This window comes from Typopeltis vanoorti, chromosome 20, assembly GCF_054136105.1.
Source record: "Typopeltis vanoorti isolate ZY-2024b chromosome 20, IOZ_Tvanoo_1.0, whole genome shotgun sequence".
Lineage (NCBI taxonomy): Eukaryota > Metazoa > Arthropoda > Arachnida > Uropygi > Thelyphonidae > Typopeltis > Typopeltis vanoorti.
In genome coordinates, this window is record NC_143568.1 from 8,581,605 (window position 1) to 8,603,254 (window position 21,650).

General features: G+C 36.8%; 1 protein-coding gene across 6 annotated transcripts in view; it reads right to left on the bottom strand.

The window, feature by feature from the left end:
• The window catches only part of axo (axotactin), a 927,649-nt gene extending 914,945 nt beyond the window's left edge, over positions 1 to 12,704 (bottom strand). For 5 of the 6 annotated variants that reach the window (XM_090410025.1, XM_090410024.1, XM_090410023.1 and 2 more), the window contains exon 1: positions 12,421 to 12,704. The gene's annotated coding sequence lies outside the window, so the exon portion shown is untranslated. The remainder of the gene's footprint in view (positions 1 to 12,420) is intronic. The other variant, XM_090410026.1, reaches the window with a different exon arrangement.
• Positions 12,705 to 21,650: the final 8,946 nt, after the last annotated feature.

Sequence of the window (21,650 nt, forward strand, 5' to 3'; positions counted from 1 at the left end):
TGATATTCCACACAACCCACTGTCATCTATCAAAGCCTTATATGCAGATGACAGCGATATCAGCCTTTAAAACCGCACCTAGCAATCAAAAAACTGCAGGAAAATCTACTGATAACTGAACAATATTTCACCAAATGGCGACTCAAAATAAATCCTCAGAAAAGTGTAGCCGTACTGTTCACCAGAAGATCAATGTTTCCTACTGGACACATTCTCCTGTTTAACACAGAAATCCCTTGGCAGTCTGAGATCAAATATCTTGGCATATTGTTGGACAGAAAATTGACTTTCAGTCTCAATGTCTAAAGACATCAAAAAATCATTGCACAGCTCTATCCTATAATAAATAGAAACAGCAAATTGAGCACCAGAATCAAGCTACTTATATATAAATTGATGATTCGTCCTATACTCATCTACACTTCTCCGTCTTGGAGTCATACTGCTAATACTAATATCCTCAAACTACAACGTGTGCAGAATAAATGTCTCAGAATAATCCTGAATGCACCATGGTTCATACGCACTGTGTAAATTCACCGAGACACAGAAGTCCCCTATATTTATACCTTCATGCAGACTATAGACTAAGTTCTTTTCAATAGCATCTGTGCATCCTAATAATCTAATTCAACTAGCTGCAAATTACGACGCAACAGATTACACCAAGTACAAAAGACCAAAAGCTATTTTAAACTAAAACCTCAATGATTAATCCTCAGGCCCACTCAGGGCGAGCAACAGGCTCATTAATATTTTCCCTCACACAGTTTTCCTCATCAGATAGCAGGGAATATGAAAAGCATCTGCTTCACCCTTTAAGCCAATAAAGTTGAAAGTTGAAACCACAGTATCTAGGAGTGTGGTTAAATCCAAGTGCTCCAAGTACTTGGAGACCTCAAAAAAGGTTGAAAACTAGTCTAGGTAGTGATCCTTTCCATAATGTTCTTGCATTATGGGATATAAGCAATTGATGTGAAATCAAAAGCCTCTGTGTGCAAGAAGATTAGTTGTGAAAATATTTAATGCGCAAACTTTGTTCGCTTGTTCTTGGGTAAAGGATTAAAACAAGAATATGATTTCTTGTTACGTATAATATGCTTTATATCCCAATAATAAAACTTCATACAACCATCTCTGATACAGATTACTTAATAATATGGTGATACACCATTTTACTGCTTGTATGGAAAACAAATGAATTACACATTGATTTAACCTTTGTGTCTTTCTGAGTCTAGTTCCCATTGACATGGTTTTCTACAGATGTAGGATCCACTGAAGTGGCTTAGATCATTGCATTCCATTAGATGCTTACCTATGTAGCTTCTACTGATGTGGCCTTTATATCACTTGCATTGGAAGATGAGTAGTTCTTGCTAGTGGCTTGTGGAGGATGAGACTTCTGCAAGTTTTGCCCACCACTAAGTTATTATTATTATTAAACGGCCACTTCATCGATTTTGAAGATTCATCACAGGAGATCCAAACAATCCACACAATATATCATTCCTCTCCTTAAACTCATTAGCAGACAAAGAACTCACAACTGTCTCTGGTAACCCATTCCGCTCATCCATAACTATTCAAGCAAAAAATCTAGTCCTCACACCCCCTACTAACTACACCTTTAATCAACTTCCATGGATGACCCCTTGTTCTGGCCCCTCCAGCCAAGTGTTGAAACATTTCCCCTGCATCAATCCTATAAAACCCTTTAAGCAACTTAAATGTTTCTATCATATCCCCTCTTTTTCTCCTATCAACCAACTTCTGCAACCCACACACCCTCAATCTATCCTCATATGAAACATTCTGCAGACCACTAGTCATCTTAGTCACTCACTCTGAATCTTCTCCACTGCGTCCTCATCCCTAAGAAACCCAGGAGACCAGACCTTAGCAGAGTAATGCAGATGTGGACGTATCAAGGATTTATAAAGAGCAATAACAACTTCCTTATCTCTATTTGTAATGTATTCTTCAATAGCCAAGTAATCTTATGGGTTACCTTAACAAACTTAGCAATATGTCCATTAAACTTTACTCTCTTGTCTACCTCCACCACCCCTAAATCTCTAGCTTCACCTATTTCCTAGAGTACAGTTCCATCAATGTGGTACACTTGTAATCTATTTATCCCAAAAGACTCAACTTTACATTTCTCCACATTAAACTGATACCATTATCTTTTGTCCATACTGTGAGCCTATTTAAATCATCCTGCAAGCTCTAAACATCATCTTGATTAACTAATAAACTGATATATATTACTCTACCTAATTTTGCATCATCATCATCAGCAAACAACTGAATATTTCCATTCAAGTTATTTTCTATATCATTTATGTACAAAATAAACAGTGGTGGTCCCAGCACTGAACTTTGCAGTACACCACTAGTCACCTATTTTTGACTTGACTCTGCCCCTCCACACACAACTTTTTGATATCTGTCTAGCAGCCACCTTCTTATCTACATAACTAGTGTTATATCCATCCCCATTTATTCTAATTTGCATAACAGTTTTATGTTGTATTCTGTCAAATGCCTTAGTGAAATCCAGCATTGTAGTCATTTCTTTTATCCAAATCAGCTGTTACGCTATTATAAAAAGTTAGTAAACTACTAAGCCATGACCTACCCTTCACAAAGCCATGTTGCTCCTCATACAGTATCATATCTTTATCCACCCATTCTTGAATTCTCTTTTTGACTAATTTTTCCAGTACTTTTACCACTACCATGCCTGAGATACTGATTGGTCTATAATTTGCTACTGCAGTCTTAGAACCTACAATATGCAAGCAAATTATTTTGCCCTTTTTCCACTCCCTTGGAACTCTACCTGAGCTGAGACTTAAATTAAAGAACCTAGTCAGAGGCATTGCCAGTTCCCCTGCACATTCTTGCAAAACCTGAGGCGATATCCCATCTAATCCCACAGCTGTATTTGCAGAGATTCTACAATATCCTAAGAACTGCCATTTCATTCACCTCTGTTCCCACATCAGTGTTTGTCACATATGTTAAAGCAGTAACTCAACTGTTTTATCTGCCTCTGTCACCTCATGACTACCAGACTAGTTATCAACCTTTTTCGAGATCTTATCGATGGGAAATAGCTCCTCCAAGATACTATGGTTGAATCAATGCATAAATGGTATATTTTCCATATTATGATTATTATTATTTGACACCTCCAGGGAGTCCAAAGGCTCATCGTGGGAGGGCACCTACTCTACAACTCTCCGTCTCCACCACTCAACCTCATCCACCCTCATCCACCAACCGCATCATCTACACCAATGCCATCTACTGTCCACTACCACCACTAGTATTTTCACAGACCATCACAAACATCCATGCCCATGACAGGATTTAAACCCGCAGCCTTTTGGCTGGAGAGCAGATATGCTAACCACTCGGCCAACCAGGCTGGCAATATGCTCATAGTAAAATGGTATATCACCATAATGGAATAGAGTAAGCTAAAAAGATCCTTTTGGGTCACTCATCAAGATTAGAGTGGTCTGAAGAATTGCCTAGCTTTTGGGGAAGTTCTCTCACTTAAACAGGGCTTCTGCTGACTTTGCTTTTATCAAGACCCTTCATAATTTTCTCCAAGGTCAAGGCATCCATAGATGCCTTCACCTTGGAGATGAACAGTTCTTGATGGTGACTTGTAAAGGTTAACACTTAACTTGGTGATGGATTTTTTCCTACCACTGGGTGATGCTGAGGCTTCTGCAGGTTTTATCTTGCAGAACCACCCCTGAATTTAATGGAGTAAGATCCTTCAAAGTTACTCACTGAGATTAGAGTGATCTGAAGGACTGCCCACTTTTTTTGGAGATTATCCTTTCCTAATATATTTGGTTTGCTGCTGAAGTGTCTTAGTCAATGCATTACATTAAATGCTTGCCTATGATAGAGCCTCTGCTAATGTGGCCTTTATCAAAGCCATTCTGTTAGTGTTTTGTCTGGGAGATGAGAGTGGTCTTACTGGCTGCTTGAAGAAGGTACTTGGCCTGGTGGTGGGTTTATACCTACCATTCTGTAGGTTTTTGTCTGGTAAAATCACAGATGAGTATAATGAGTCGGAATGATCCTTTTATAGCTCAATGAGATTAGAATGACCTGAAGCATTACCTAGTTTTCGGGGATAATATCTTTACCTATACAAAGTGGGTTCCTGTTGAAGTGGTCTTGATCACTGAACTCCAATGGATGCTTGTCTATGGCACAGCTTTCTACTGATGTGGCCTTGATTAGCCCCTTCAGTGGGTATGTGTTCAGTGGCAGGTTTGCCCACCACTTAAGTTTTATCCTTGCTGAGTATCCTAATGAGTCCTATGAAGTCAATTAGTGAGAATCAGAGGGACCTTTTAGATTATTCAAAGTTTTCAGAGAGGAATCACCTCACTTAAAGAGACCACTTTAGTGATCTTGATCACTGCATTTCATGGTGAAATGTGCAATGGTGAAATGAGCAGATGCCATAGGCAAGCACTGCTTGCCTATGGCATCTGCTTTACTGATGTCGCCTTTGACTGGCTTAAGTGAATGCTTGTCCTAGGAGATGAGCAAAATGGAGAGGAATCCCCTCACTTTTATAGACGGATGGAGTGGTCTTGATCATTGCATTCCATTGGGTGCTTGTTACGGCATAATTCCTACTAATGTGGCTTTGATTAGGGACCTTTAGTTATTCATTCAGTATAAGTGCATGTAGACAGAGTTGAAAAAGTGAAAAACTATTTAATTAAGATAAATTAACTACAAATATTTTGATTCACATATCATGGATCATTGACAGTGTAATACAGTTGAAATTAAAAATTAAACAATAATAATGGTATATGGAGAATGGAATCTTTCCTTATATGCAGTCGCAAGACAGCCAACGAAAAACCAATACTATTAGGATCAATTAAAGCGAGCATGCATGTGATTTAAAAAGAAAATTAATTAATTAATTTCCAACTGTATTACACTGACGATGATCTACAATACATAAATCAAAAGATTGGTAGTTAATCTATCTTAATTAAATAATTTATTAACTGTGTCTATGTGTAACTTATACAGAATGAGTAGTTCTGCTCAGTTGTAGGTACTGCCTGTCAGTGAGTGGCGCCACTACTAAATGTTCTATCCTAGAATGATTCGAGTCAAGAGATGGGTTTAGTGATCTTTTTAGATCACTCAGTAAGATTTAGAGTGATCTTTTAGATCACTCACAATTTTTAGAGAGAGAAATGGAACTCTCACTTTAACAGACCACTGAAATGGTCTTGATCGTTGCATTCCATTGGATGCTTGCCTATGGTATTGCCCTTGATAACGGTTCTTCAGTGGGTCTTGATCTGTAAGATGAGCAGTTCTTGCTGGGTGTTTGCAGAGGATGGTTTTGCCCTTTTCCTGTCATTAGATAGAGCTGAAGCATTCACAAATGTTGTCTGGTGGAATAACCATTAGTATCCTGGAGTGATCCAGATCAAAAGTAATGAAGTAGAATGATCCTTGCAGAGTAATCTAAAGGATTGCATTAGTTTTGGAGACTGTAATTATACAGTGAAACTGGTGTGGATAGTATCCTTTCCCATAATCTCTTTGAATTATGGAATATTGAGTGCACTAATCTACTTGTACCTAGAGATACATGTAGTAAACTGTTTATTTACACTTGAGTAAAGGATTAAAACAAGAGTATAATTTCTAGTCAAGTAGAATACATCGTGTCCTGTCCCAACAACTGTTAATTTCCTTACTGGCCATGGCATGTTGACCAGTGAATAATTACACAGGTACAAAGTGCCCATTGAAAGTGAAATAACATTTGGATATGAAGCATAAATTAACTGATATATTTCATTTATTGCAATTTCAGTGGTTAATAACAGCAGAGAGAAGCATTTAAGCATTTCTTTTTTGTTTTTATTTATTACGCTCTTCTTTTAAATGGGATTCTAAAAGTATGTCTGAATTCAGTTACACTGTATATGTTCCTTAAAAAGTTCTAAATGAGCTCATTATTAGGTTTAATGGAATGAAAAAACACACACAAATAATTTTTTTGTGTATCTCACCCATGAAAGGCTTTTGTAAACCTAGAGTATATTTACGAGAAGTTGTGTAAACATTTTTTTCTATTTTTAAGAATTTATATATTTATTTAGTTAGTTATTTATATATTTTTTCTATATATACAGCTAAAGAATACAGCATGACCATAAATAAAGACAAAACAAAAATCTTGATAATTGGAAAAAACGAAAAACAACTAAACTTCTGCTTGAATGGATCAACAATTGAACAGATAAAACAATTTAACTATTTAGGAACAGTAATAACAGAACACATAGATACCATGAACCGCTATTAAACATAGAATATCGACTGCATGGTCATTATTTAATAAGCTACGTAAAATCTGGAAAAATAATAAAATCTCCAAACCTCTAAAAATAAAATTATATAATGCAATTATAATACCCACTGTGCTATATGCTTCAGAAACTTGGACATTCAAGAAGACAGAGATACGAAAACTGGAGGCTTTTGAGATGAAATGTCTCAGAAAAATAAATAAAACAAAATGGACAGAAAAGAAAACAAATTAAACTGTAAGACAAGATCTAAAATATACAGACTCGTTAATCGAAAAGATCAAAAGAAGACAACTTCAGTGGTACGGACATGTCGAGAGAATGCCATCAAAAAGACTACCCAACCTTGCTCTGTATGCAAGAATAAAAGAAAAAAGAAAAAAAGGAAGACCAAGAACTAAATGGATAACAACAATAAAGGTAAACTCTGGATTACAAACATATAGACAGCTAACCAGCATGCAAGAAATCGAGACTCCTGGAGGTTGTTGTGGAAACATGGAAGACTCAACCCCTGTCCCCTAAGGAAGAGGACAGTAAGTAAAAAAATATATATATATATTTCTATTTATTTTTACATAGCCCAAAAATCCTGCTCTAGAGAACAAATATGGATGTCTTTCAGCCCTCATCTTCACACCTAAGGACAATCACAAACATCCATGCCCAAAATGGGATTCAACAGTCACTTGGCTAACCAGGCCAGTGTCAGATGTCTCTGACACTGGGATATCTTCTAGGATACAATATAAAAATTGTATTAGACTAAAACCCTAAGTCCTGGTTTTTAGTCTAATAGCTTGGTAGCTGGCTTTGCTGTTGGGTAGGAGGTCTGAGAATTAATGTTTCCCAAATCTTGGGAAATTTAACATAACCATATTTATTTAGATTGGGTCAGTTATTTAAATCTGATGCTAATTACAAAAAAAAAAAAGTCTTTCACGTTTTTATTTGCTAAAATGAATCATAGTGGTTTATTTTTCATTTGAATCTGTGCAAGGTACTGAAGTCATAGTCAGGTGGATCCCTAAATGACCATAATTGTTGCAGAAGATGTATTTCTTATGTTCAAGGCAGATCTCCCAGTTTGTCCATCATATTACATTTCAAGAACAAAGAACCTTGGACACACCTTGAACAAAAGAGGGAAGAGAAGGCTTCCTTAATAATAATAATAATAATTAATATTAATAATTATTAGCAGAGCAGATAAAGGTAGCCAAGAAGGTTGAAAGCAGTGTAGAGATTATATTTCTTTAAAGTTTTGGCTTTTTTTTTTTTTTTTTATTGCCCAGGATATAGGGAATAGCAATAGCATTACTATAAATCTATATATTGAGGGAGGAAAAGTAAGGTGATGGCTATTTTGTTAATCTTTCTGATCTGAGAGTGCAGCCATTGGAACAGGAAGGTATGGCAAATAAAGGAGAGTTCGGCAACAAGCGAAGCCTGGTTGGAAAGCAGAGGTTAGAGGCTCCGTTAACAAAAGTTTTTTATGATACCATACGAAAGAATAAATCTACTAAATCTAGATGCCATGAGGGTTACAGATGCAGAAGAGGTTGTTCAGTTAATGAGTGCCCATTTCATTAAAAGTTATCAACCTGGTGAATGCAACATTGAGCTCACTCTTACCTCTTCACTAGATGAAGAAACGCAGATGTGTGAGGCCGAGGTAATAGGGCTGTTGCACAAACTGAATAAGAATTCAGCAATAGGGACTGATGGAATATCAGCACGTGTGCTAAAAGAGTGTTCAGCTGAACTGGCCATTCCTTTGGCCAGGATGTTTAATATGAGTCTCAGAACAAGGAAGGTTCCGCAGGAATGGAAGGAATGTATGGTAATTCCATTGCACAAGGGTGGTGCAAAGACCGATGTATCCAACTATCGACCAATTAGTATCTCAGGAGTGGTGGTGGTGAAGATTTTGGAAAAATTGGTTAGGGCCTGCATTCAGAAATGGGTTGACAGTGAATCTCTACTTTGCAATGAACAACATGAGTTTACTAAGGGAAGGTCACGTTTTAGCAACTTGCTCACATTCTATAACAATGTTACCATTGAACTAGACGAGGGGAATGAATAGACCATGATACTTTTGGATTTTACTAAAGCTTTTGACAGAATACAGCATGGCAGAATGCTGCATAAATTGGAGAAAATGGGTTTGGGTTATACAATATTAGCATGGATAAGAGGATGACTGACTGACAGATATCAAAAAGTGGTATACAGAGGATCTGAGTCTGCAAGGTTTAAGGTAACAAATGTTGTATCACAAGGATCAGTGCTTGGTCCACTGTTATTCAATCTGTACATTAATGATATTGGGAAGGATTTGACAAGCGACATACAGTTATTTGCTGATGATGCAAAGATAGGTAGGGTAATCAGGAATGTTGCTGATATGCAGTCTTTGCAGAATGATTTGAATAGGCTAGAATTGTGGGCATGGAAAAATGGGTGTCAGTAAATGTAAACTCATTCACTTCGGCATGATTAGATTAGCTTAGCTATCCAATATCGTATTATATTGGTGGGATTAGGCTAGAAGAAACTGATGAGGCTAAAAATCTTGGAGTGTTAGTAGATAGGAAGTTGAAGTTTAGGGGCCATGTGGCAAAGATTGCAAATAGAACTCAAAAGATAATTGCAATGCTGAAACGAACGTTCGCATGTAAAGATAAGGATGTTATTTTGTCTCTTTACAAGGCCTTGATAAGACCTCACTTGGACTATTGTGTGCAGGTTTGGTCTCCTGGTTTCTGTTGTGATTCTGATATATTGGAGAGAGTACAAAGGAAAGTGTTAAAAATGATTCCATGGAGGGCTCTCTCAATAATAATAATAATAATATTGTTGGGAGGGAGGGAGAGGAGGAGAATGATCATGGAAAAGTCTGTGCACGTATCTATCAATGTCAGTGGATTTTCTGTAAACTGAGAAAGAAAGAGAGCTGTTTGGAAGATGTGCAAATGGTGTGTCTAGAAAACACAGACTACTGTTTTTTTTTGTTTTTTCTATAGCAAATTGAATTCTGGGGTGCTAGCTGTCAAGGCAGATAAAGAAAGGGTCTGTGTCTGAGCCATATCGCTAAATACAGAACACATCATCAATGTATCTTAGCCAGAGAGACAGTCTGAGAATAGTAGTGTCAAGCATGCTTTTCAAATTGCTACATATAAAAACTGGCTAAAGGAGAAGAGATAGGAGAGTCCATTGCTGTATCCTCTGTTTGTGTATCTAGGATGTTCTTCCAAGTGAAATAACCAATATTTGGTCTAACATCGTTCATGTATTGTTTGTGTGTGTGTGTGTTATTACAAATTTTATAATTGAATCCCAGAAGATGTCTCTGGGATAAATAATCCCAGAGACATCTTCTGAAAAAAAAGTCTGAACTATTAAACATTTGTTTAATAATTTTTTGTCCTGCTTTCATTTACAAGACTATTGTAACAGTTCAGATTTCTTTTTATAAAATATCAAGTCTGTGTGTGTGTCAAAGCATATTCTCTCTCTTTCTCATTGACAGAGAAAGAGAGAGAATATGCTTTGGGCTTTTTTATATCAACAAAAGTTTATTGTTTATAGAATGCTACTAAAAAAATACCAATTATATATTTGGTTTAATCCTTTATCCGAATGTAAGCAAACAAAGTTTGCTCCTGAAGTATTTTCAGGAGTGGGGCAACTCGTGGCAAAGGTGATATAACTTCTCATTGCTTGCCTTAGTATCCCATAATGCAAAGCATATCTCCTTGCAGACATGTATAATGCTATGCATTAATCGAAGGGTCACTACCCAGATCAGTTTCAACCTTGATTGAGGTCTCATCAGTGGAAGCCAGACCCAGAGGTGGTGATACTAAGGTGGAAGTAATGGAGAAGTCATATTTCCATATATAAGTTGCCAAAAGGTGTTACACCTTATTAAAATTCTCCGGATTAGAGAATTTAATTGATAAAGGATTAAACCAAATATATAATTGGTAGCATAGCCAAGTGAAAAAACTTCAATCAACTATCTCTAATCCAGAGAATTTTAATAATAAGGTGCGACACCTTTTGGCTCGTATACAGAAATATGACTTCTCCATTACTTCCACCTTAGTATCACAACCTCTGGATCTGGCTCCCACTGATGTGCTTTTGCACAGAAGTGGTTGCTTTCCCTGAGATGTGAGTGGCTCTGCTTGGGGTAGGTTTTTGCCTGTCTCTGAGTGGGGCCACCGCTGAGATTATTGCTCTGCTTGGTGGTGGGGTGAGCCTGTCACTGAGTAGAGCCACCACTGAGTTGGACGGTCCTTCAGTCACTCATAGGGAGTGGTCTGGGGAACCACCTAATTTTTAGAGAGATCTTTACTTAAACAGCACCTCAATAAAGGTGCTGTTTAATTAAATAAAAATTATACCTGTCTGGGTAGTGACCCTTCCCTTAATGCATAGAATTATACATGTCTGCAAGGAGATGTGCTTTGCATTATGGGATACTAATGAAAGTGATGAGAAGTTGTAACCTTTGCCACGAGTTGCCCTAGTCCTGAAAATACTTCAGGAGCAAACTTTGTTTGCTTACACTTGTATAAAGGAATTAAACCAAATATATAACTGGTAGCATAGCCAAGCAAAAAAACTTCCATTACTAATAAAATAAACTACTGTAAAAAAAAAAAAAAAAAACTGGAAATTAAAAAATCTCTACTAGTTTTTTTTTGTTGTTGCTAAGATGTAATATTTCTTTGCAAAACTGATCCAAAATGAAGAATATTTGAGGATAAGGTAATGTTACCTTAACAGTTTAATAAATTTATATGAACATGTATAAAAAAGGAGACACAAGGTATCCATCCTTAAATTAATGTTATCATACTCTTAGTAGGAAGGGCAAGTTTGACACTTTATGTGTAGCACACACACACACATTAAGGGGGTGGGGTGGGGGGGTATCTGGAACAATATTAAGTTGCAAAGAATTTTCTTAGAAAATGTTTACATTTTTCAGTAACATCATCTCATCTTTACTTTGCAAGATGGGCTCAATGGCTTCCCACAGTCATTGAGCCTATTCTTGTAAAGAAAAGGTTTAAGCCTAACTTTGCTTCATATAAACCTAGTTAATTAAATTGAACTTGCCAAGAAATTATATATTATTGTTTAGTCCAAGTGTATGTAAACAAAGTTTGCATGTGAAGTATGTACACAAGACTTAACTAATGTCATGGTAGTGTATTACCTTAATACACATGCTTGAATTTAGCAAACATTCTCTTATATACGAAACTGGCTAATACACCTTCGGATGAGCTATTGTAAAGTTTATCATGTGTTGGATGGAGTGACCTAGGTTTTTTTTTCTTTTTTTTCAACTGAGATACAGAAAGCTTACAAAGAGTAACTTAATATTTTAAAAATCATAGTGTTTAAAAATTAAAAAAAATTAAATACAAAGAATTCAGTGTGTTATATATAAATGGTTTAAAATATAACAGTAATGAATGATAGTGATGATATGAGTCCATGTTCAAGTTTTATATGAAAAGGTTAACTATTTCAAGTTACAACAGTAACTTGGAGCACTGAAGCGTTATAAGATGACTTATGAATATTAAAAAAATGGCGTGATGTTGTATATTTTGAGAATGATCCCACATCTATGTCATTACCATAATCAAAAGAGTAACCGCTAAATCACTACGGCTGTCCAGAGAAGAGTATTGAGAATGCCCAAATCTGGTTGTGGAGGTAAAAAGCATAGTCATTAACTAGTTTATGTATGGGACACATATCCTGCGTATAAAAATTAAAATAATCGATGTTTAGAGTAACGGCATATATACAGTATATATTTAAGAATTATTGAACTCGACTTCTTTTTCCAACGTTAATATCCTTATATATACTGTAAAAGGAGATACATGTGACTTTCAGATCTGTGATACAATTACTTAGACGAAAGAAATATTATAAAACCTCTGCAGAAATAAAATTCATTGAACAATTCAGTTGTCAAATACTTTCTTACCAATGAAAAAATGTGTACAAAATAAATTCGCGTTGGATAATAACGTTTAAATCTTGACTGGATAGAACACATTTACTTGTTGATTATTCAAACATTTGTTATTGTAAGTGCGACAGCATCTTTTTCACTCTCATATGAAGACCTCTATACGTATCACTAACGATCTAGTGGGTTAATTTCAACAGCCTACCAAATAATTTAAACCTCCTTTAAATTCACCGTCACAACGTCATCTAACCGTCACTGTCCGAAAGCGAAGCCGCAAGTTTCTGAACTTCCAAACGGGACACAAACTATATAACTTTCTAAGCCGAAATGTAAACGCAGGATAACGCCACTAGATTTTATTTTTAGCCACCATCTAACATTCTACGCACACATTTTTTTTTTCTTTTCCCTCTCCGAACTGAAAATCAGGATATTTTAAACATTAAGACTCAGAACATAACTTTACAACAAAATGGACAACGCTTATAGCGGTTAAGCAATAGCCACCTGTTGAAATTTAAATCAGAATATAATTAAATGTTTAGTGTTCAAAGATGCTTCTTGAGCGGTTTAACATGAATTTGTACACGTTCACTCTCTCTCTGTAGAAATTTCTACAGAGTATGGCTATAGTATCACCATTTAATTGTTTGTATATGTTAACGGAAAAGTATATATATATATATATATATATATATATATATAATATAAGTATATATACAAATACTGTTCTGTATATGTATTTGTCCATATCAGTTAAATTAATCAGAACAATTAATATTACTATTATAGATGAGCACTTCCATGAAGGCCGTAGAATCACCCCCCCCCCCCAATCTGGGGTTCCTACGCCAGTGGAATGCAGATAGTGTAAAATATTATATCGGCGTATGGGAAAATTTTAAAAATTCTCCGTCTGGATATATCTCTAGAATCAGCACATTTCCAATCCTTACTTATTGAGTAAGGGTGTGCTATTACATGCCACAAGGAGAAAAACTTGCAACGATTTTTAGTCACTCCCACAAGCTTGTTTGATACACTTTGCCTGGAGTATCTTGCTATCTTCTCTTCCACTCCACTGCTTCCTATCCGCTGAGTTTTTCGTTGCTCTGCACGCAACCAATGCGAAGCATCTTATCTGGAAATTTTGGGAGCGCCAAAAATTTGGAAATATCAATTGCTAATTAAAAAAGAAAAAAAAAACTTAATTTTAGAAATTAAAAGTAGTGTTTTAAAAACTAGTTAAATATAGTTTACAATATTTTTAAAATTTAAAATATTTTAATTATAATAAAATCTAAAAATATAGAAAACTGTAAAAATATAATGAAATAGAACAGTGGCGCACTCAGGATTTAATCTTGGAGGGGCCGAGCGCTCAGGATTTAACCTTTGTGGGGGGGAGAGTTGAGTAGACGTTTTACGAATACACACTACACATAGCATACGACCTATAACTGAGCATCTGCAGTGATCGCTAATTCATAAGTAGCACACAACATAAATTAAAAAACTGAATTTTAATTAGGAAAAGATTTTTGGAAATTTTTCTAGTGTTTTTTCCTTTTCTTTGGGGGGGTGCCCGTTCCCCTTGTCCTCCCCCTCTGGGTGCGCCACTGAAATAGAAGATATTTAAAAAGAGTTCTGATATAGTTAAAAATGGTAACGCCTTTGAATTTATAAATAAATTGAATGTTAGCAAATTAGTATATGCTCGAAATGTTTCTGTGAAGTTCCGGATAACTTAATTAAAATCCTCTAAATTTTAATCATCTAACAATAAATGTAATTAAATATCATTTTCATAAAAAGTTACTTCTGTATTTTATACAGAAGTAGCTTTTTTATGTTAATGAAATTATTAGGGTTACCAGCTGTGTAATTTTTGCCAGAGACTCCGGCTTTCGAACAGTTCCTCAGGGCCTAGCTTCAGTTTCTCCATTTCTGCAAATTTTTGTTTCCATTTTTTGCAAAGAATGTTGAATACACTTTCTAAACGTTTGTAAACATTTAAATAGGCAATACAAGATTGAAATCGAACTATGAATTCAGTACATTCGAACTGACTGGTTAACATCCGCCCCCCTACCCAACATACAGCGATGCGAATTGTGTTTAAGCTTGTGATGCGGGTGTGCATTTCTTGCTGCAGACTTCGTAATTCAAGTATAGTTTGTTTTAGCACTACTGAAAGTTGGTAATTTAATTATATTTACATAATACAGTATGGCGCAAAAAAAAAAAAAAAAAAAAAAAAGAAGCACTGAACTTACTCTACATATATCGTTGTAGTTATTCACCACTGTTTTTTTTTATATACTAGACATATAATAATATATTACCAATATGGACATTTTATTGATCGGTGAGAGAGTTGTAAGATATAGAATGCAAATTGCGGCTCGCGTATTAGTTCAGTGCGATAGTTTTGAATGATAAATGATATATATAGAGTAAGCGTTCTTCATTTTCTGAAATTTCATATGCTATTGATTTGTGCATTTAGCTAATCGCTCGATATTGCTGGCAATCCTTTTCATCTGCAATATCCTCTACAAAATTTCTGCTGGCAGGTCTCAAGACCTGCGGGATTTCTAATTGCGATCATAAGCAATTTTCTAATCACTACCTACTAGATATAACAACAAATAAAACAGACATGGATAATATTACTGATCTGCTAGATCATCTAAACAAAGAGCAAGCATTAAAATTGTTTAAATTACTGCTTAAAAAATTTGATATTGAATGGCCAGGTTTCCTAAACCTGTACACACAGCCGGAAGAATCCGATGATATGGAGGGCGAAGTGGAAGAGATCAATGACACATCTATCTCCCTGCCCGAGAGCCTCAGTCAGACGGTCTTCACAGGAGAACAGACGGGCAAGAGACGTAGAATCGAGGATGATCATGTGGAAAACGAAACACCCTCACAAATAGTCCCTGAAAAAAAGGAAAAGGTCCCCCCCGGTAATTCTCCGTGAAAAGGAAAAATGGACCACAGTTGCAAGAAACCTAAGAGAACATCAAATTGGATACTCCTGGGCTAGAAACACCGGCGAAGGTGTAAAAATTCAACCAACAACAGTCACAGACTACAGAGGAATAACAAAAATGATGGATAACAACAAACTACAGTACCACACCTTCGCACTAAGCAGCGAAAGAAATCTAAAGGTTGTACTGCGAGGTGTCACCGAAGGCATTACCTCCGAGGAGATCGCGGCTGACATTACCCAGCAGGGCCTAACACCTATCAAAGTCAGCAGGATGTACAGATCCGATAAACAACCGATGCCATTAGTATTGGTTGAGATACAGAACACACAAAAACAAATTTATGACATAACTGCGGTCTGTGGTCTTAAAATATCAACAGAGCCACTCAGGAAAAGGGCATCAGCAGGCCAATGCCATCGTTGCCAAAAGTTTGGCCATGCCCAAAGACTCTGTAAAGCCGAGTTCAGATGCCTGAAGTGTGGCGAGAAGCATCAAACCATTACATGCACAAAAGCAAGAACCACACCAGCCAAATGTGCCAACTGTGGAGGTCCCCACCCAGCAAACTACAAAGGATGCAGCCACCATCCCAGAAATCACGGAACTACAAGACCCGTCCAACCTCCCCCAATCTGGACCACCACTCAAAGCATCTCTGCTGCACAGTCATCAAACCACCAAAACCCAATCCATAAAAGTCAGGAAAGAGCTCAACCTTCCACCAAGACCTATGCAGAAGCAGCCCGCCCAAAGGACACAATACAAAGCAATCAAATAGGCTCCAACATCACAGCAATACTGACTGCTTCGCTAGCCACTATGCTGCAGGAATTCAGCAGAACAAACCCAACTCCATCCTCCACAAAGAGATTCCTGCAAGGAACCCATTCCATACTCACAGCACTCAACTATGAATAAAATAAAAGTAAAACCTAACTCGCTTCTAATTGCAGCCTGGAATGCCAATGGCCTCACCAACAAAACATTAGAACTACAGGAATTCGCACAAAGACACAACCCGGACATAATGCTGATCAACGAGACCCACCTAAGACCTGCCAACAACCCAAAACTGAGAGGATACACAATATACCGAACGGAGAGACTCAGCTCCAGAGGGGGGAGGCACTGCCATCTACATCAAACCATACCTCCACCACAATGCCATATCCAACCCACAGACTACAAACCTGGAAACCACAGGAATACAAGTCCACACAAACAATTCTGGAAGCCTCAAGATATTTGCTGCCTACAACTCACCAAGCAATCCTCTACTGACAACAGACCTGGATGCAGTCCTCGGCACCACAGACCCCACCATCATAGTAGGTGACTTGAACGCCAAACACACAGCATGGTCCAGCACCACCAACAACAGAAGTGGTCGCATACTACACAACTATTCAACACTTAACTCAGTTGTGGTAGCAGGACCCACTGAGCACACTCATTACAGCCCTCATGGCAGATCAGATGTACTTGACATAGCTATCCTTAGAAACATCAGTTATCAATACAAACTAGAGACGCTCAGTGAACTATCATCCGACCACAACCCAATCCTGATCAAACTTGGCACGCAAGACCAACTGGCCCACCAGCACACCTTCATATCGTGGGATAGGCTAGCTAAAATCCTACCAGAATACATTGGTCCTGTACCAATCATCCACAAAAAGGAAGAAATAGATGAAGCAATAAGCAATTTAACAAGCCAAATTAAAAAAGCACTAGAAGCAGTTACCAAAACCACAACTAACCACCCATCCGGTCGGCTCCCAGAAAACATAATGGACCTCATCAGAACAAAAAACAAAGCCAGGAAAAGATACCACAACACAAGAGCCCCACAGGACAAGAAAACTCTGAACAAGTTGAACAACCAATCAGAAAAGCACTTCAAATCCACAGGAACCAGGATTGGGACAATAAACTATCATCATTCAACCCAGAAGATCACACAATATGGAAATTTCTGAAGATTCTGCGCACTAAACACAATCCCCTACCGCCCATGCAAACTGCTCATGGAACGGCGCACACTGATAAAGAAAAAGCAGAAGCAATAGCAGAAAACCTAGAAAAACAATGCAGCCCGTCATATGATAATATAAACATCACCCACATATATAAAGTCCACCAGCAGGTCAAGCGTACCTTAAGTCAGTCCGAAGACAAATCAGCCAGCATCACCCCCACTACTCCAGTTGAAATAACCAACATCATAAAACATCTAAACAACAAAAAAGCTCCAGGGCCAGATGGAATTACTAACAGAATCATCAAATTACTTCCTAGAAAGGCTATTATGCACCTGGTTAACATAACTAATGCAATATGATGTCTGCATGGAAAACAGCAGACATCATACCAATAAAAAAGCCAGGAAACAATCCGAAACTCCCGCAAAGCTACCGTCCAATAAGCCTGTTTTCCAACCTGGGAAAGATTGCTGAAAAAATTATCCTTTCAAGACTACAAGAAAAATCAGACCAAATAGGAATAATTCCAAACGAACAATTCGGCTTCCGCCGTATGCACAGCACAGTGCAACAAATACACCGACTAGTGGAGCATATCACTCAAAGATACAACTGGAACCTTCACACAGCTGCAGTTTTTCTGGATATTGCCAAGGCCTTTGATAAGGTATGGCATCAAGGATTACTCTATAAACTCATTCAGGCTAACATTCCAACAAACCTTACCCGTGTAATAAAATCATACCTCACTGACAGATCCATGCAGATAAAAATAAATGGCACCATCTCAATTAGGCGCAAAATCCTGGCAGGAGTACCACAGGGATCTCTTTTGGCTCCTTTACTTTTCACAATCTATGTGGCTGACATTCCACAGAACCCGAGGACTACCATCACAGCCCTATATGCTGACGACACAGCCATAATGACAAGATCTCTCCGCCCACACCTGGCGATCAGTCGTCACCAGGATACTATCACAAAGCTAGAGAAATGGTTCTCCGACTGGAGGATACAAGTAAACCCCGTCAAAAGCTCAGCTTTACTGTTCACCAGACGCAAAGCCTTCATCCAAGATGATATTGAACCAGAACCATAGCCCAAATCTATCCCCTGATCAATCGCAACAGCAAATTGGATAAACGCAACAAGCTGTTATTATATAAGATGGTAATTCGACCAGTAATCACATATGCATCCCCGGCATGGAGTCACACATCCAAATCTAACATCCAGAAACTACAGAGGATACAAAACAAATGCCTGCGGATGAGCTTAGACGCCCCATGGTTCGTCAGAAACACGCAGATCCACAGAGAAACCGGATTCCCTGACATCCGTTCTCTCCTTCATGACCATGCGGAAAAGTTTTTCTGCAAGGCATATTCTCATCCCAATCCACTAATCAGACAAGCTTCCAGTTATAGTGAACATGACTATCAAAAACACAAAAGACCCAAGGCAATCCTGCTTTCAGCAGAACAGAGCTAACTCCATAGTTCACAAAGTGCGAACATAAGTCTCACAACCTCCCCCATCAAGCTTCTCAACACAGATAAAGGGGAAAATAAAAAGCATTTTATGCTTCACCCAGCAAGCCAGTAACGTTGTTGTTGTTGGACATTTTATTGGTAATATTTCAATTTAATTCTTTTTGAATTTGAATATAACATAAATATTGATAAGAAAATTATTTTTCTTGCACCGCCTAAATGTTTATACACACCGTGTATATATGAGAGTCGAATTAGTTAAATAAGTGTTTTTTTAAGATTCCCCCATTTTTTGTAAAAAAAATTATTGCGTCCCCTACACTTGACATATAAAAGGTATTGAGCTATAGTTTTCTTAGCATGTCTTTTATAAAACTAAGATGCTCTTATAGTTTTTTGATAGTATACAGGTATAATTCAATCAAACTAAAAGTAAAATAGCACAGAGATATGTTTTTAAATATATATATATAATATAGAACGTTTAAATTTCTTATTTATGTTGCAAGTGCTTCAAATCAATGTTATATTGAAACAAATGGGTAGAAATATGGAGTACATGCAGAAGTTATGCGTGAAAATAAACAAGAATACTGGCCATTGCTTTGTGCTCCCATAAAAAAGTCTCGCGTTCCTGTGGAAATCTCCACAATTTGAAAGCCACTGAGTTAAGGCAAACACTGTGCATTCGTGTTTTCTTTAATAGGAAATTCAAAGTATTCAATGAATATCCTGATACCCAAGTCCACAATGCTTTACTTTTATAAATGTTTTTTGTTTTTCTTCTTCTTTAGTATTCTGCAATTGAGCAGGTTCTTCTTTTAGTAGCAGAAACTTTCCTTCCACTCTCTTCTGTTCTGAGCCTTCTCTTTCAAGGTTGTGTACCTGTCTCCATTGAGCATGTCATCTAGCATAGTTTTCCTTACTCTTCCTCTGGGTCTTTTTCCGTTTATTGCTAGTAGTAATGAAGTTGGAGAATTAAGTAATAGAGGAGACGGTGAGATGTATGTAGCAGAGCAGAGTAGAGTGCCCACCCGCAATTAACCATTGGACTCTTTGGATAACCCTTGGACTCTTTGGATGTGTCATGTTATAATATTATTATTATTATTATTATTATTATTATTATTATTATTATTATTATTATTATTATTATTATTATTTTATTTACATAATTGATACACAGACAACAAACAAAAATTTGACTGGTAATACAGAACAATCCAGATTCTACTCAAGAATCTAACAATAGTCCGTCAGGTAGCGTCGTAAAATATGGACTGTTCCAAGTAATGCTGTTTTTTGTAGGTCATATGGGATCACTTCGTTGATGTTTAATTGCTGTAAATAGTTGGATAACTTCTTCGAAGTTGCACCAAGTGCACCGATAACTATTGGGGTGACTTTAGTGTGTTTAAGCTACAGTCTGCCAATTTTGATTGCCAGATCTCGATATTTAGTAATTTTTTCCAGTTCTTTGTTGTTAATATTGTTATGACTGGGTATATTGTGTGTTCCAAATGCTGATCACTTTGTATTCTAAAGTCTCAGAGAATTTTTGCTGTTTCATTTTCCAATACTGGCTCTATTTTATGCTACCACCAGTTATCAGAAGTAAAAAAGCCATATTTTTTCATACATGCCAATGAATTAATTTGGCCACTTGATCATGGCGGTATTTATAGTCAATTTGAGCTATTTTGCTGCAGGCGCTGATTAGATGTTCTACAGTCTCATCTTTCTGATCGCATAATCTGCATTTGTTGTTATTATTGATATAAATTTTTGCTTTGATTGCATTAGTTTGTAATGCCCGTTCTTGAGCTGCTAGAATAAATCCTTCTGTTTCTTTTTTAATGTATCCGTATTTAAATGTAGACATTGCCAAGTCTTGTTCACTTCAATTTTTCCCTCAGTATCTCGAAGAAATTGGCCATGCAAGGGTTTATTTTTCCATCCACATATCGGTTATTTTGTTATAATAACCTTTAGTTCGTTTTTGTAATCGGGTTTGTTTCCTGTTGCTTTTAGAATGCCCTTTTCTGTAACTGCTTGAAGCATTGGCTCAGAGCTATTGTCGATGTAACTTCTTAAACTAATTTTTTCTTCTTCCACAGTCTGTCTCACTTGCAGCAGACCCCGTCCACTTATTCTCCGGTCAACATCCCTTCATGAATGTAATGCATGATGAATAGTCATTAGTTTTCTAGTTTTTGTGGTCAAGTTTGTCCAGGTCTTCTTTTGTCCAATCTATTATGCCAGCTGTGTATCGGATCATTGGTATAGCCCAAGAATTCATTGCTCTAATTTTGTTTAATCCATTTAGTTTTGTTTTCAGAATATTTCTAACTCTTTTGATATATTCTGATGTTGCCTGTTGTTTAACTTTCGAGTGAAAAATATCATTGGCTGCTAATATTCTTAGGTATTTATAGTGTTCGTCAGCTGAAATTGCTTTTATATATTTCTCTTGATTAAAATTAAAACTGCTGGTGTCATTAATTTTCCCTCGTTTAATAGATAAAATTGCGCATTTATCTAAACTAAATTCAATTTTGATGTCTGGACTGAAAATATGAACTATGTTCAATAAAGAGTCTATTTGCTGGGCCGATTTTCCATATAACTTCAAGTAATACATATACAAGAGATGGGAAATTTTAATATTATATTCAGGAATTTCATATCCAAGTTTTGTTTTCTTCAGAATCATAGACAAAGGTATCACAGAAATGTTGAAGAGCAACGGTGACAAGGAA